Raw genomic sequence first — 13,787 nt, forward strand, 5'->3', positions numbered from 1 at the left:
CTATTTAAATCTATCTAGTCCTACCTCAGGTCAACAGCCTAAAAGGACGGGACACCACCAGTCAATACACACCATAACTCTGACATCAAGTCTCGTACACCCAAATACCTCTCTGCAGCTGCCACCACAACCTCAATTTTCTGCGATTTACGTTCCATCCCTGCAATACAGTTGATAACCATAGCTATAAATACAAAAAAATCTAATTTTACTGAAGCATATATAACTTGTTGGCCTACCCTCTGTACTGTGTGGGGGAATTCTACCTTTAACTAAGAATGAGGAGAGGCAAAGTCAATAATCAATCAAGGTATTACTTTTATTAAAAACATAATAAGGAGGCTGGTCGCACCATCCACGCAGGTGAAATGGAGTGAGAGCCTGCTGTACAAAGAGTACAGGAGCATTTATATAGTCAAGCTACCCCATGCAAGAATCTGCAAAACACGTGACCCTATGCATGTGTATGTGTGTGTGAGGGAGACAGACACCTGGGTGAAAAGGTTGCCTCAATCTGTCGCAAATGAGTGAGGACAATAGGGGCCAGAATGACAGGAAGTCACTCCAGACATACTTCCTCCAACAGTAGCTCAACAATTCCCCCAAATTGGACAAGCAAGCACCTTTGATTGTCAGCCCAGATGATGTATGGTCGTACTGGTCACACACACAAACACACAAAACATGAAACTTTCGCCCAGAAATAGGCTCCAAACAGAACAATAGTTGTATCACTGGTGTGCAGAATATAACACCTTGCCCTGTCTCCAGTTAAGCTAAGAGGAACCAGTTAGTTTCTGTCAGCTCTTGGCTGAGTGGCCAGACATCACGGGGTCATGCTACACACAGAACAGTTGGAAAAGGCCTCTGATTAATGCACGCACACTTTTCTATCTTATACGAGTTCATTTCTTTATCAATCTCAATGCCTAGGCTTAAAGAAGGATATTTTAGTACACAAGCATTAGTAAGGTTTAACAGAAAATGCCCTCACAACTGGTACAGATCTACTACTCACACCACTGCTCTCAGGATCCCTCGCCCTTGACCCATCTTCCTCTACTTTCATCACTGCCTCAGCATACAACAACTTCTGCACTACTCTAACTCTGGAAACAACCTGCCTCTCTCACATCTGACATGACATTTCTGATCTCCAGCCACATGGACACCCCTACAATGAACACATACCACTACTTTCCCCAATGCTACACATTCCTTTGTCTCATGCCCTTTTGCACACTTCTCACACGTAGGACCCTCCCTCCTACACACTGATGTCACATGCCCATAAACTTGACACCTGTATCAATGTAATGCATTCAGCACATAAGTTTGTACGGGATAACGTATATCCTACAATCACCTTGTTCGGTAAAGACTCAACATCAAAACTCAAAAGAACAGACAACGACTCTTCTGTTTTACCACTCACGCCACCCGGTCTGCGTCACACCAAACGACGAGCATCAACAAACACTTTGAATCTTCCCCTTCAGTTGGTCAACTTTCACATTTACCGCTACCCCGGTAATCACTCCTTTCAATGGCGCCCTTTTCTTGAAAGCAAAACAATTCACATATCTTGTCCCCACTCGTTTAAAAAGAAGGTGGGACCAGATCAGGTGGGACCATTCTTGCCAATGATGGCAGATACTCGTGTGAACAACCGATATAAAGTGTCTTTCTCAAAAGTTGCTGGGACGTGTCCTACTTATATCGCTACACCTAAGCATTACGAAACATCTAGTCGATCAAATAAACCACACGTAGCAAATTACATTTGCTGTTAACCAAAGTCGACACTCTCTCATTGACATCCATAAAAAAAAATGCTTGGTGAGCGAAAAAATACCCCCTGCTGAAGAAAACAGATTTTGGGCCCAGTAATCCCTTTGCCTTTTCCTCTGGTAATACTGGGCTTGTTCGACATTGCAGCCGACGGTGCAGGCAACTGCCGATTGACTGATCTATAAATAACCACTCATTATTATTTGTAGTCAGTATTATTTGTAGTCAGTCAGTTACAATGTACCCATTATACATTACGGTTTTTAATTTTTTATCCTCTCGAACACGGGAACTGCTTTGGATTAGTTTTTACATTGATCCGTGCTGTGCGGTATCTTGCGACATCCCTACTCTATTGAGGTTTAAATAAAACATGTATGGATAATATAGGGGAGATCCAAGATAGCATGACCTTTTTACAATGGGGTTTTTACTGACAACAAATCTACAAGTTTGTTCTTCAGTAGCATGGTGATTGCACCCTACACATACAGTATCTGCCTCTTATTCCAGTACCTGGTTCGAATCCAGGCCGTATCACAACCGGCCGTGATTGAGGGTCCCATAGGGCGGCGCACAATTGGCCTAGCGTCGTCCAGGTTTGGCCGGTGTAGGCCGTCTCATTGTAAACAAGAATTTGTTCTTAACCGACTTGCTTAGTTAAATAAAGGTTCAATAAAAAATACCCCTGCACATTGTAAATATGGTTCTTCTTCCTCTGTGGGTTTTATGGCAGACTACAACCCCAAAAGGTGTATTACCGCCACCAACTGGACTCAGTTGAAAAAAACAAGGTAAAAATTTTAAAAACACATACCTGATAGGTAAAAACTAACTTAATCCAGCCCCCCCCCCCCCAAAAAAAAAACTTTACAAAAATAAAACACATTGACAAAACCAAAAACTCCCACTTCTTCCTTCCTTCAAATCTCCATATCTCCCTTCTCAGGCTCTATGACCTGAGAGGGTGGTATGACTTGTGACAATACTCCATGCAACTCCTCCGTGAAGTCTTTCAGTCCCAGGAACCGTTTTGCCGCATCCACAATGATATCTATTTTCCTGGACTTCCTCTCCACCTTGGCAGGGCCATTAATCACCATAGCTATAAAGGCCACAAAGTCCACCTTCTTAACAACCTGTTGGGGCTAGGGGGCAGTATTTGCACGGCCGGATAAAAAATGTACCCGATTTAAACTGGTTACTACTCTTGCCCAGAAACGAGAATATGCATAGAATTAGTAGATTTGGATAGAAAACACTCTAAAGTTTCTAAAACTTTTTGAATGGTGTCTGTGAGTATAACAGAACTCATATGGCAGGCCAAAACCTGAGAAGATTCCATACAGGAAGTGCCCTGTCTGACAATTTGTTGTCCTTCTGTTGCATCTCTATCGAAAATACAGCATCTGTGCTGTAACGTGACACTTTCTAAGGCTCCCATTGGCTCTCTAAAGCCGCCAGAAAGTGGAATGGGGTGTCTGCTGTCTCTGGGCGAAGAACAGCAGGAGAGTTTGTGAGTGGTCAGCCTGGGGACAGTGACACTGGAGATGCGCGTTCACGAGAATTCCAGTTTTTTTTTCTTTCAGCGTTTGAATGAATACAACGTTGCCCGGTTGGAATATTATCGCTATTTTACGAGAAAAATAGCATAAAAATTTATTTTAAACAGTGTTTGACATGCTTCTAAGTATGGTAATGGAATATTTTGAATTTTTTTGTCACGAAATGCACTCGTACGTCACCCTTTTGGATAGTGACCTGAACGCACGAACAAAACGGAGCTATTTGAATATAACTATGGATTATTTGGAACCAAAACGTCCTGGGAATGCATTCTGATGAAGAACAGCAAAGGTAATCCAATTTTTCTAATAGTAATTCTGAGTTTAGTGAGTCCCAAACTTGGTGGGTGTCAAAATAGCTAGCCGTGATGGCCGAGCTATGTAGTCAGAATATTGCAAAATGTGCTTTCGCCGAAAAGCTATTTTAAAATCTGACACCGCGATTGCATAAAGGAGTTCTGTATCTATAATTCTTAAACTAATTGTTATGTTTTTTGTGAACGTTTATCATGAGTAATTTAGTAAATTCACCGGAAGTTTTTGGTGGGTATGCTAGTTCTGAACATCACATGCTAATGTAAAAAGCTGTTTTTTGATATAAATATGAAGTTGATTGAACAAAACATGCATGTATTGTATAACATAATGTCCTAGGAGTGTCATCTGATGAAGATCATCAAAGGTTAGTGCTGCATTTAGCTGTGGTTTTGGTTTTTGTGACATATATGCTTGCTTTGAAAATGGCTGTGTGATTATTTTTGGCAGGGTACTCTCCTGACATAATATAATGTTTTGCTTTCGCTGTAAAGCCTTTTTGAAATCGGACAATGTGGTTAGATTAACGAGAGTCTTGTCTTTAAAATGGTGTAAAATAGTCATATGTTTGAGAAATTGAAGTTATAGCATTTTTTAGGTATTTGTATTTCACGCCATGCGATTCCACTGGCTGGTGACTAGGGTGGGATGCAAGCGTCCCACCTAGCCCAGGGAAGTTAACCTTTAACATATCTGGGTCCTGCTGTTGAACGGCAACCCCTGCAGCCTTCAGTGAAGGCCTATCCACCACCATGGACTCTTCAGGAGCACCATTTGAACCCTGAACCCTTTTAACAGCTGCTGCATATGAAATGCTCTGGACAGCCCTGACTGACCACATTCTGAAGAAATGGCTTCATGGTTCCCACCACAGTTGCGACGTCACATTTTCATCACGTTTAAAACACATATGATCTTTTCCACAAATTGAACATCTCGGCTTCTCCCTTATGCAAACACTTGAAACATGTTCAAAAGCTTTACAATGAACACACTGCATTGTTCTTGGAACAAATGCTCGGACTCTGTAGTTTATAGATCCCAACTGCACTTGAGTAGGGAGAGATAAAGAACAGAGCATAAAAAACACTTTTTCTTCCTTGACAACACAATTCATCCAACGAGCATCAATCACTCCAGGAATATTTTAAATCTCTGCAACATCAACTGGCCACGAACCGCCAGATATTATCCCCTTGAGGGGTGCCCTGTTCCGAAGAGACACGCAGGACACATCAAACTTCTCAAATTGCGTGAGACGCAACACACGCTCCTTCTGATCCTCAGAAGATCAAAAAAATCCTCACTGCCTTCACTTCACCCAGCACTCTCTCCACCAACTTTGAATATATCAAATTCATTTTTCAAAATTGGTAATTCAATCAGCTGCTCCTCATTAAGAAAATGTACTCCTACAAGATAAGAAGGGACATTCTCATTACTGTATGCTACTTTGCTCCATTTTCTATTCTTTTGAACAATATTTCAAATTCTTCTTGATTCCCCTGCCATTTTATTCACACTCCACATCAGCTTCTGCTTCCGCCATCTTTTCACACTGACCCTGTAAATTGCTTCTTACTTTCTCTTATATTCTTGTTATTTCTTATTTTTATTTCTTGTGTGTTTTTGTTCCAACTTAGGTTATTTTTGCTACATTCAGTGGCAACCCGTCATTTGAGCCCCACATGTTTAGCTAAAAATAATACAAATAATACATACATTTTTTTATTATGTTTTGCATGTTATTTTGGCATTAATACGTGTCACATATTGGTTTGCAAACAATCAAAAAAAATGTTATTGAGTTAATAAAGCCACATACAAACATGGTCTCTTTTGTCTTTCTTGAGTAAGGCAGTGTTTCAGCCTTGCTCAGTGCTTTCTGTTGTGGTGGGGCAGCCAGCGGAAAATACGGAGCGTAGAGGTTGGTAATGTTCTCTAGTTGCACCGTGATTGGCTCAGTGTTCTGTCACTCATGGGGACACTACATTACCGCAAAATCGACAAGGACAGCACAAAAAATTCAAGCCCCTTGGCTGCTGCCATAAAGTTACATTAGAAGTGTCCATCCAAGAAGCCTCAAGGTCATTGGCCACAGATGAAAGGACATCAAATCATGTTAAATCTACCGTAGCTTTGACTGAACTGATCATGTCAACGGCATACTTTCAAAATCTTAGCTAGCAAGCTAGACAAGCAGTCATCATCATGAATCACGTCGACAATCTACTGGAAAATCCTTTTCCATCCTTGACATATGAAGAGCAATTATAGATAAAACGTATCGATGCTCATCTGCCATTGGACATAAACATTACACAACAAGTTGTAAATCGTAAATTCAACAATGACTGGTTTGGAAGGAATCAATGGCTAACTGCAAGGATTTCAAATAAATCACTAGGCTGCTATTCAGTGAAGTGAGTGTGTGGTCCAAGTCTGGGTTTAAGGATCTCTTTTTCAAGTTTAAACGGATAAACATTCACATGCCATGAGCCAGAGAAGGTTGAATACATTGGCCACGCTGTCAATCCAGCATGACTTCTGCCGAGTTCAAAACAACTGGAAACTCGTAACTGGGAAACCTCAGACTTCAGTGAGTTCAAGACAATTGGGAACTCTGACTAAAACAGGCTCCGACTGGGAAAATACGTTTTGAACAGTTATCCAACTCGGAATTCCAAGTTGGGAACTTTGACCTCTTTCTAGATTGCCGACCTGAAGATCACTGACGTCATGATTCAACCTTGTTTTTTTTCAGTTCCTAGTGGTCTTGAAAGCACCATTAATCCAGAGAATGCCAGACTTTGATGACAAACTTTGCCCACAAGGCCCGCTGCCCCACCTTCCTGTTCAAGTGAGCACAGCACATCAACGTGAGTCCAAAAATATATTATATGCTGCTGCATAAATGATGTAGTATGTCAGGGAGGTATGTATAATGTAGCTAAGAAAGTAATATTAAGTGTATGTTGTGTAGCAAGCTGTAAGTATCCCATGTAGCCTAAAGCCTGTTTTAGAGAAATGTAATCACTGAATATTATAAGAGCTTTCATTTTCTGCTTGTATGCCCCCTTTATTTATCCTACGGTTCTGACTTGGTGTACAGGGAGAATACTGTAAGAATGGCCCATGTTCTGAATTCTGTCGCTGTACATTTCAAAAGTGCTGAAGAAATAGTTATATTGACTTTGTCTGTCCTAGCTTGCTTATTAATGTCTTAATCGAAATTACAGATTGCCTCTTATTCAGGAAAAAAAATGGCACCACCAACTGACCCTACACCAATATACCACAATTTCATAAAAATAAAAAACACCACCCCTTTCCTCTACTTTGACCCTAACTGATCCTACACCAGCCTGACGGCCTTGGAGGACGGGACTATTTCGTTCAACAAACACACCTTGAAACTCTTCTGCAATAAAACCTCATACACCCAAGTACATCTCGGCAGGTGTCACCACAACATCTGTTTTCTGTGATTTACGATCCATTTCTGAGGTACAGTTGATGACCGTGGCATTGAACGCTAAGAAGCCAACCTTACTGAAGCACAAACTCAAATCTCTGTATTGGCCTAAGGCTCCTAATCACCCTTGACCCAAGCCCAATATTGGACCAAAGGTGCCTAATGTTACTCCTTATTCCAAGGACCTTACATGTTCTGTTTACAGAGCGAATTTGCGCTGGAAGCCAAAACAGCCAACTAACAGTTTTGCTTCCGTCCCTCTCCTCGCCCCTACCTGGGCTCGAACCAGGGACATTCTGCACACATTGACAACAGCCACCCTCTAGGCATCGTTACCCATCGCTCCACAAAAGCCGTGGCCCTTGCAGAGCAAGGGGAACAACTACTTCAAGGTCTCAGAGTGACGTCACCAATTGAAACGCTATTAGCGCGCACACCGCTAACTAGCTAGCCATTTCATATTGGTAACATATACATGCACAAAATCCACGTTTTTCACAAGAAGTGTATCCAAGTCACTTGATTAACGTATAACATTTGCAACTGGTTGTGGTGCATCCACCCCCGTATCTTCTTCAGAATTGTGGCCTCTTCCCCCTTCAACGCTCTTCACCGCCTCCACATATTGTAGGAGATTTGCTGTACAGCCCTGATTCTTGACACCTCAACCTCTTTCATCAAACTTTTTACACTTCTTACATTGCATCAGGTTTTGCACGAACGCTCTTCCGGCGTATCTTGTATATCCCAACTTTCCATAGGGTGGTAAATACTCGTCAAACATCAATAATACAGATACACTTTGCTCCTTTTCCCATTCTCCATACGGGTCAAGTGACGTGCATGAACTACTCCTGTAATTTTTTGCCTAAGATATTGACTATCAATGTCCAGTGGGACACCAGAGATAATACATTTTACCAGTGCCCTGCTCCAAAAATCAAAGCTGTTTACTTCATGCGTCAATCATTTCGTGAGCCACAATGCATGCTCCTTTTGCTCTTTAGATACACACGATGTCAACACCATACCACTCCTTTGTTACTTTGACTGTATCCACTTTTCCTAATGCCTTCTTCACCATCCTCGTGACTTCAGAAGGGTTTCCCAAATAAACATCTTTATCCAAAAAACATACTCCAACAAGCAACGATTCATCAGACTCCTTTTCCACAACAATTTTAGCCCTTTTTGTTCCATTGTTGGACTTCACTGTTGTCCATTCATCTTTCTGGACTTCTGTTGTCCACTCATCCTTCTGGACTTCTGTTGTCCACTCATGTTTCTTGGGCACAGGGTTTTTTCTATAGAGCCAAATACTTGCCAAAAAGTTGAACGTACGTATCATTAGGATCGAAAGAAAATCCATACGTAAATTGTTAGGATCGTAAGAAAAGCCATGCGTGAAACATGAAATGTAAACGTTAGAATAGATGTTATGACTATGAATGAACATTTACATGTTCAATTCTTACTTTACATCACCCTTTACTCGGTAACAGATCTTTTTTATGCGTACAAACATTTGTCAGTAATGTGGCATCTGAAAAGGACATGAACCAAGCATAGCTAGTTGAAGTTAGCTAGTCAATTAAGCAACACTAGCCCAGATGTTAGTGTCACGTCCTGACCAGTATAAGAGTTATTTGTTATTGTAGTTTGGTCAGGATGTGGCAGAGGGTATTTGTTTTATGTTGTTCGGGGTGGTGTTTTTTGTAGAAGGGTATTTGATTTAGGTATTCCGGGGTTTTTGGGCACTGTTCCTTGTTAATGTATTTCTATGTTTAGTCTAGTTAGTTGTATTTCTATGTTTAGGTTAATGGGGGGTTGGACTCTCAATTGGAGGCAGGTGCTTTCTCGTTGCCTCTGATTGAGAGTCCTATATATGGGTATGTGTTTGGTTTAGTGTTTGTGGGAGATTGTTTCTTGTTTTGCATGTGTGAGCATGACAAGACTGTTTTGTTGATCGTTCGTTCTTCTTTTGTTATTTTGGTGTTCACTTTAAGTTCAAATAAATACAAGATGAGCATCCACATTCCTGCTGCGTTTTGGTCCTCCATTCCCGACGACAACCGTGACAGTTAGAGTATACAGCTTCTGGTTTCCTTTCCAAAATGAAAGTCTAGAGCTTGTTTTAGAACTGCATTCAATAACGACGTTATACCAGTAGATGATGTAGTACAGCCTTCAGCCTTCAGCAAATTACTTGTGTGAGAATGAAAAAGACACAGAAAAGCCTTGTCTAGAATAATCGCCTGAGCTGTCAAGAGTTTTAAGTTCTATGGTGTCCACATCATCAACAAATGATCATGGTCCAAACACACCAAGACAGTCGTGAAGAGGGCACGACAACACCTTTCCCCCTCAGGAGACTGAAAAGATTTGTCATGGGTCCCCAGATCCTTAAGTTCTATAGCCGCACCATCGAGGGCATCCTGACCGGTTGAATCACTGCCTGGTGAGGGTAGTGCTTACGGCCTAGTACATCACTGGGGCCAAGCTTCCTGCCATCCAGGACCTATATACTAAGTGATGTCAGAGGAAGACACAAAAAATTGTCAAAGACTCCAGCCACCCAAGTCATAGACTGTTCTCTCTGCTACCGCACGGCAAGCGGTACCGGAGCGCCAAGTCTAGGTCCAAAAGGCTCCTTAACAGCTTCTACCCCCAAGCCATAAGACTGCTAAACAATTAATCAAATGGTCACCCAGACTATTTACATTGACCCCCCCCCCTTTTGCTGCCATTGCTGCCACTCACTGTTTATTATCTATGCATAGGCACTTTACCCCTACCTACATGTATAAATTACCTTGACTGACCTGTACCCCCGCACATTGACTCGGTACCGGTACCCCCTGTATATAGCCTCGTTATTGTTATATTATTTTATATTTTTTAGTTTATTTTTACTTTAGTTTATTTAGTAAATATTTTAACTCTTTCACGGAAAAGTCTACACCTGTTTATGCTAAGCCTATGCAATGCTGTTGTGTGTTATTTAATGGTCATATAATTTCATAATTAATTTTTATATCTGCGTGGGCTATTGTGGTGATCATGTAACCGAATGAATCACACTTTTTCCAGTATTTGGGAGCATGGACTGTAGACCTTGTATTAGGCATTTTGACTAGTGAATTGTATTAGTGAATTCCACTCTGTATGTAGGCTTGTTATAGCCATTTGCGTTGCACAACGTTATCGGCAGAGGCTATATCCATTTCAATAAATGAGACAATATTTTTTTTTATTAAGTCTTGGCTATAACCTGTCCTGAGCGAAATAGAGTCCCATATGCACATGCTTCTTCAACTATTTTGTTGAACACTTATTTAGAGGCTATGTTTAGAGGCTTGTGAGATAGAGTCTCTGTTTAAGGGGAGCCCTATAATAAAAACAGTTATAAAACACAAATAGAATTCTAAAATGATTCTGCAAGACACCAGTACCCAAAATTATAACCTAAATTGCAATGCCTACAAGTTGAAGGCCTATTTTTTTTATTTGGATAGGCCTAAATTTAACATTGAATTATTAAAGTGATAAGCTAAAGAACTTTGGGGAATTTAGATAATTTTGAATACACATGAATTTCAATCAACAAATGGATAAGACTGTTCTATTCTCATTGATTTAGTTCCTATTACCACTGACTGAACTGAATGAAGGATGAATTAAATGTTCTATTATGTTGGAATGACGAGTTGCACGCATCATGCATGCTCTGCACTTTATTTGGCTAGTAGGCAAATAGGCCTATATTATGGTATAATGACTCTATGACTGCATGCCTCCAGAAGGGGTGCTTTTCCGAAGGCGCATGGTGCTGTGGTGCTGCATGGAGGTCACAAACTCTTCAACTGGGCAGCAGTGTCGCGATGGAGGGAATTGCCTATAAAGAGACTACCTAAGACCACTGCAACAGAATTACTGTAAAGTGTGGGAATAAGCTCATGCCAGACTTAGCTGGTGTTTAACCTCTCCCATGTTCATTTCAAAGTCCAAATGTTCATGACCCGATTCATATAAATCATGTCAAATTATTTGAAATTCATATTAACCCCTCCTACAGAATATGATTTGGCAAGAGTGATGAAAGAAATATCAAAATATTTTGAGTGGCAAACATCATTCATAGATTCACCAAACATCTATTATTCTATGTTTCATTATTCCTGGTATATAATACTGGTTATGATTGCAGACAGAGCCCAGAGAATGGGATGGTGCAATATTGAATTAGTCGTGCATGCATGGGGATATCCACGTCACCCAGAGATATGTCCATGCTGTAGAGATACACCTAGCGGACTGAAATTTCACTGTTGTAGGCATAATACAGCTAGTGCTATCTAGACTTGCGCTGGCAAACAAATCCATTATATTAGCTACCTAAATGTGAGGTAAACTCAACAGGAGTAATAGAGAATGGAAACTTTTAACTTGAAAATGTGAAGTAGCACTCCTCACAAACCGTTTGGTACATGTTTTTTTTGTTGGTGAGATGAAACTGCCAAAACTCTGAAAGGTATTATTGTGTATCAGAATTGCAACACAAGATTTGCTCAAGTCTAAAATGTTGTCTGTAATCGTAACATGGTGTTTGTATGTTCACAGATGAAATTTAACGTTTACATTCATGTTTCACGAATGGCTTTTCTTACAATCCTAACAATTTAGGTATGGATGTTCTTATGATCCGTACTGTTTGTATGTTAAATGACGAGACAGAGGCATTGATGCGAGTAACCAGTCTTGTTCAGTATATTGCAATACATCCGGGTATTTCAAGCACACCGGTAAAAACACTGGAGTTGCAGTAATTAACATTTTCCAACAGATGGCATCGCTGTACCATTTTACACCCATAACATCTTCCCTTTTATAAAATAGGACAGGATCTGTCAATTCACTTACAAAACAAACCTAGTAATAATTTCCAACATGAACAGTTTTTTTTTTTTCAGGTAACAACTTAACACATTTTTATACTCTCTTCACTTTTATCTCTGTCTGTCAACAGTCCCTAATGGGAAACCTACAGATTAAGTCTTTTTGGTGGCTGGGACAGACGCCCACAGCGTGAAAAGACAGGGGGCTTGTCTGCGAGGTCTGCGGGTTCCCGCACAGGCGTGTCACCTGACTGTCTAAGGGGAGTATTGATGGGCGAGGGAGCGGCCGACCTGTGATCCCCTGGCTCTTCGCCCAGTGCCTCAGGCCCCATGTGACTTTCTGGGGTTCTGTCTTTTGTCATGCGACCCCTTTGACCATCAGGGTTCTGAGTAGGTGCTGGCTCAGCAATCTGAAGGTCAACCCTGTTACGACGGTACAGCGATCCATTCACTTCGACCAAGTAGGAGCATGGTGCCACTTTCTGTACACAGGATCCGAGTCTCCAGAGGCCCGTCCGGTCCCCTGGTAGTGGCTTCATCCGCACCGTTTCACCCACCCTGAGCTCAGGTAAGTCTTTTTCTGATTTGTCATAGATGAACTTGGAGACCTGTCTTCTGTGACGTAGCTTCACCAGCACGTCTGTCACCACACATGGCTCCAGGAGAGTGCTGGCTACTGGCAGAGCTGCTTTTTAGCGCCGTGCCATGAGGCGCTGGGCCGAGCTGCTATCCATGCCTTCTGTCAGGGTATTGCGCCACTGCACGATTGCTTTCCAGGCATCTTTTCCCTCTCGCCGAGCTTTTTTGCAGAGGTTCTTTGCGATTTTGACTGCGGACTCCGCCTTCCCATTAGCTTTTGGGTGTCGTGGTGATGAAGTGACGTGCTCGAATTCCCATTCTGCAGCAAATTTTCGGAACTCAACTCCGGAGAATTGGGGTCCATTGTCTGAAATTACCCTATCTGGCTGGCCATAGCGGGCAAACTGAGCCTTGCAGCGTTTGATCGTTGTCTCTGCTGAGAGGTCGGGGAGGAGGTCAATCTCCCAGAAGTCTGAGTAATGATCGACTACCAGCAGAAAGTCTTTGCCACTGTGCTGGAAGAGATCTAGACTTACTATCTGCCATGGGCACATCGGTAGCTCGTGGGACATCATCGTCTCTCTCTGTTGCTCAATGGCATATTGCAGATTGTGCATTTACTGACATAGTCTTTGATTTCACTCTGCATTCCTGGCCAATACAGTGTGTCACGTGCTTGTCTGTAACAGGCCTCACCTCCTATGTGACTTGAGTGCACGCGCGCCAACAACTCAAGGCGCAGAGACCGGGGAATAACGACTCTCTGACCCTTGAATATTACTCCATTTTGAACACTGAGCTCCTCTTTGACTGGCCAATAATCTCTGACGGCTAAAGCAGTTTCTTCCTTGCAGTCGGGCCAGCCCATCAGAATCATAGACCTCAATGCCTGGAGTTGCTTGTCCCTGTCTGTGTGCTGTCTGATTTGTATAAGGCGCTGGTCCGTGACATTGAGGTAGTCAGCCTGGTTGATGTGTTCAACATCCACTTGCTCTGTTTGTAAGCTGCACACTGCGTGTCGTTCATGCATGGAGCGTGTGTGAGTGTCTGATGCAGTAGCCCTGCTGAGCGTGTCACTCACATACATCTCTGGCCCTGGCTTATACACCACCTTGAGGTTGTAGTTTTGTAGGGTCAGTAGCATGCTCTGCAGTCGTTTCAGGGCAT

The sequence above is a fragment of the Salmo salar genome, chromosome ssa27, assembly GCF_905237065.1.
Source record: "Salmo salar chromosome ssa27, Ssal_v3.1, whole genome shotgun sequence".
NCBI classification, from domain to species: domain Eukaryota; kingdom Metazoa; phylum Chordata; class Actinopteri; order Salmoniformes; family Salmonidae; genus Salmo; species Salmo salar.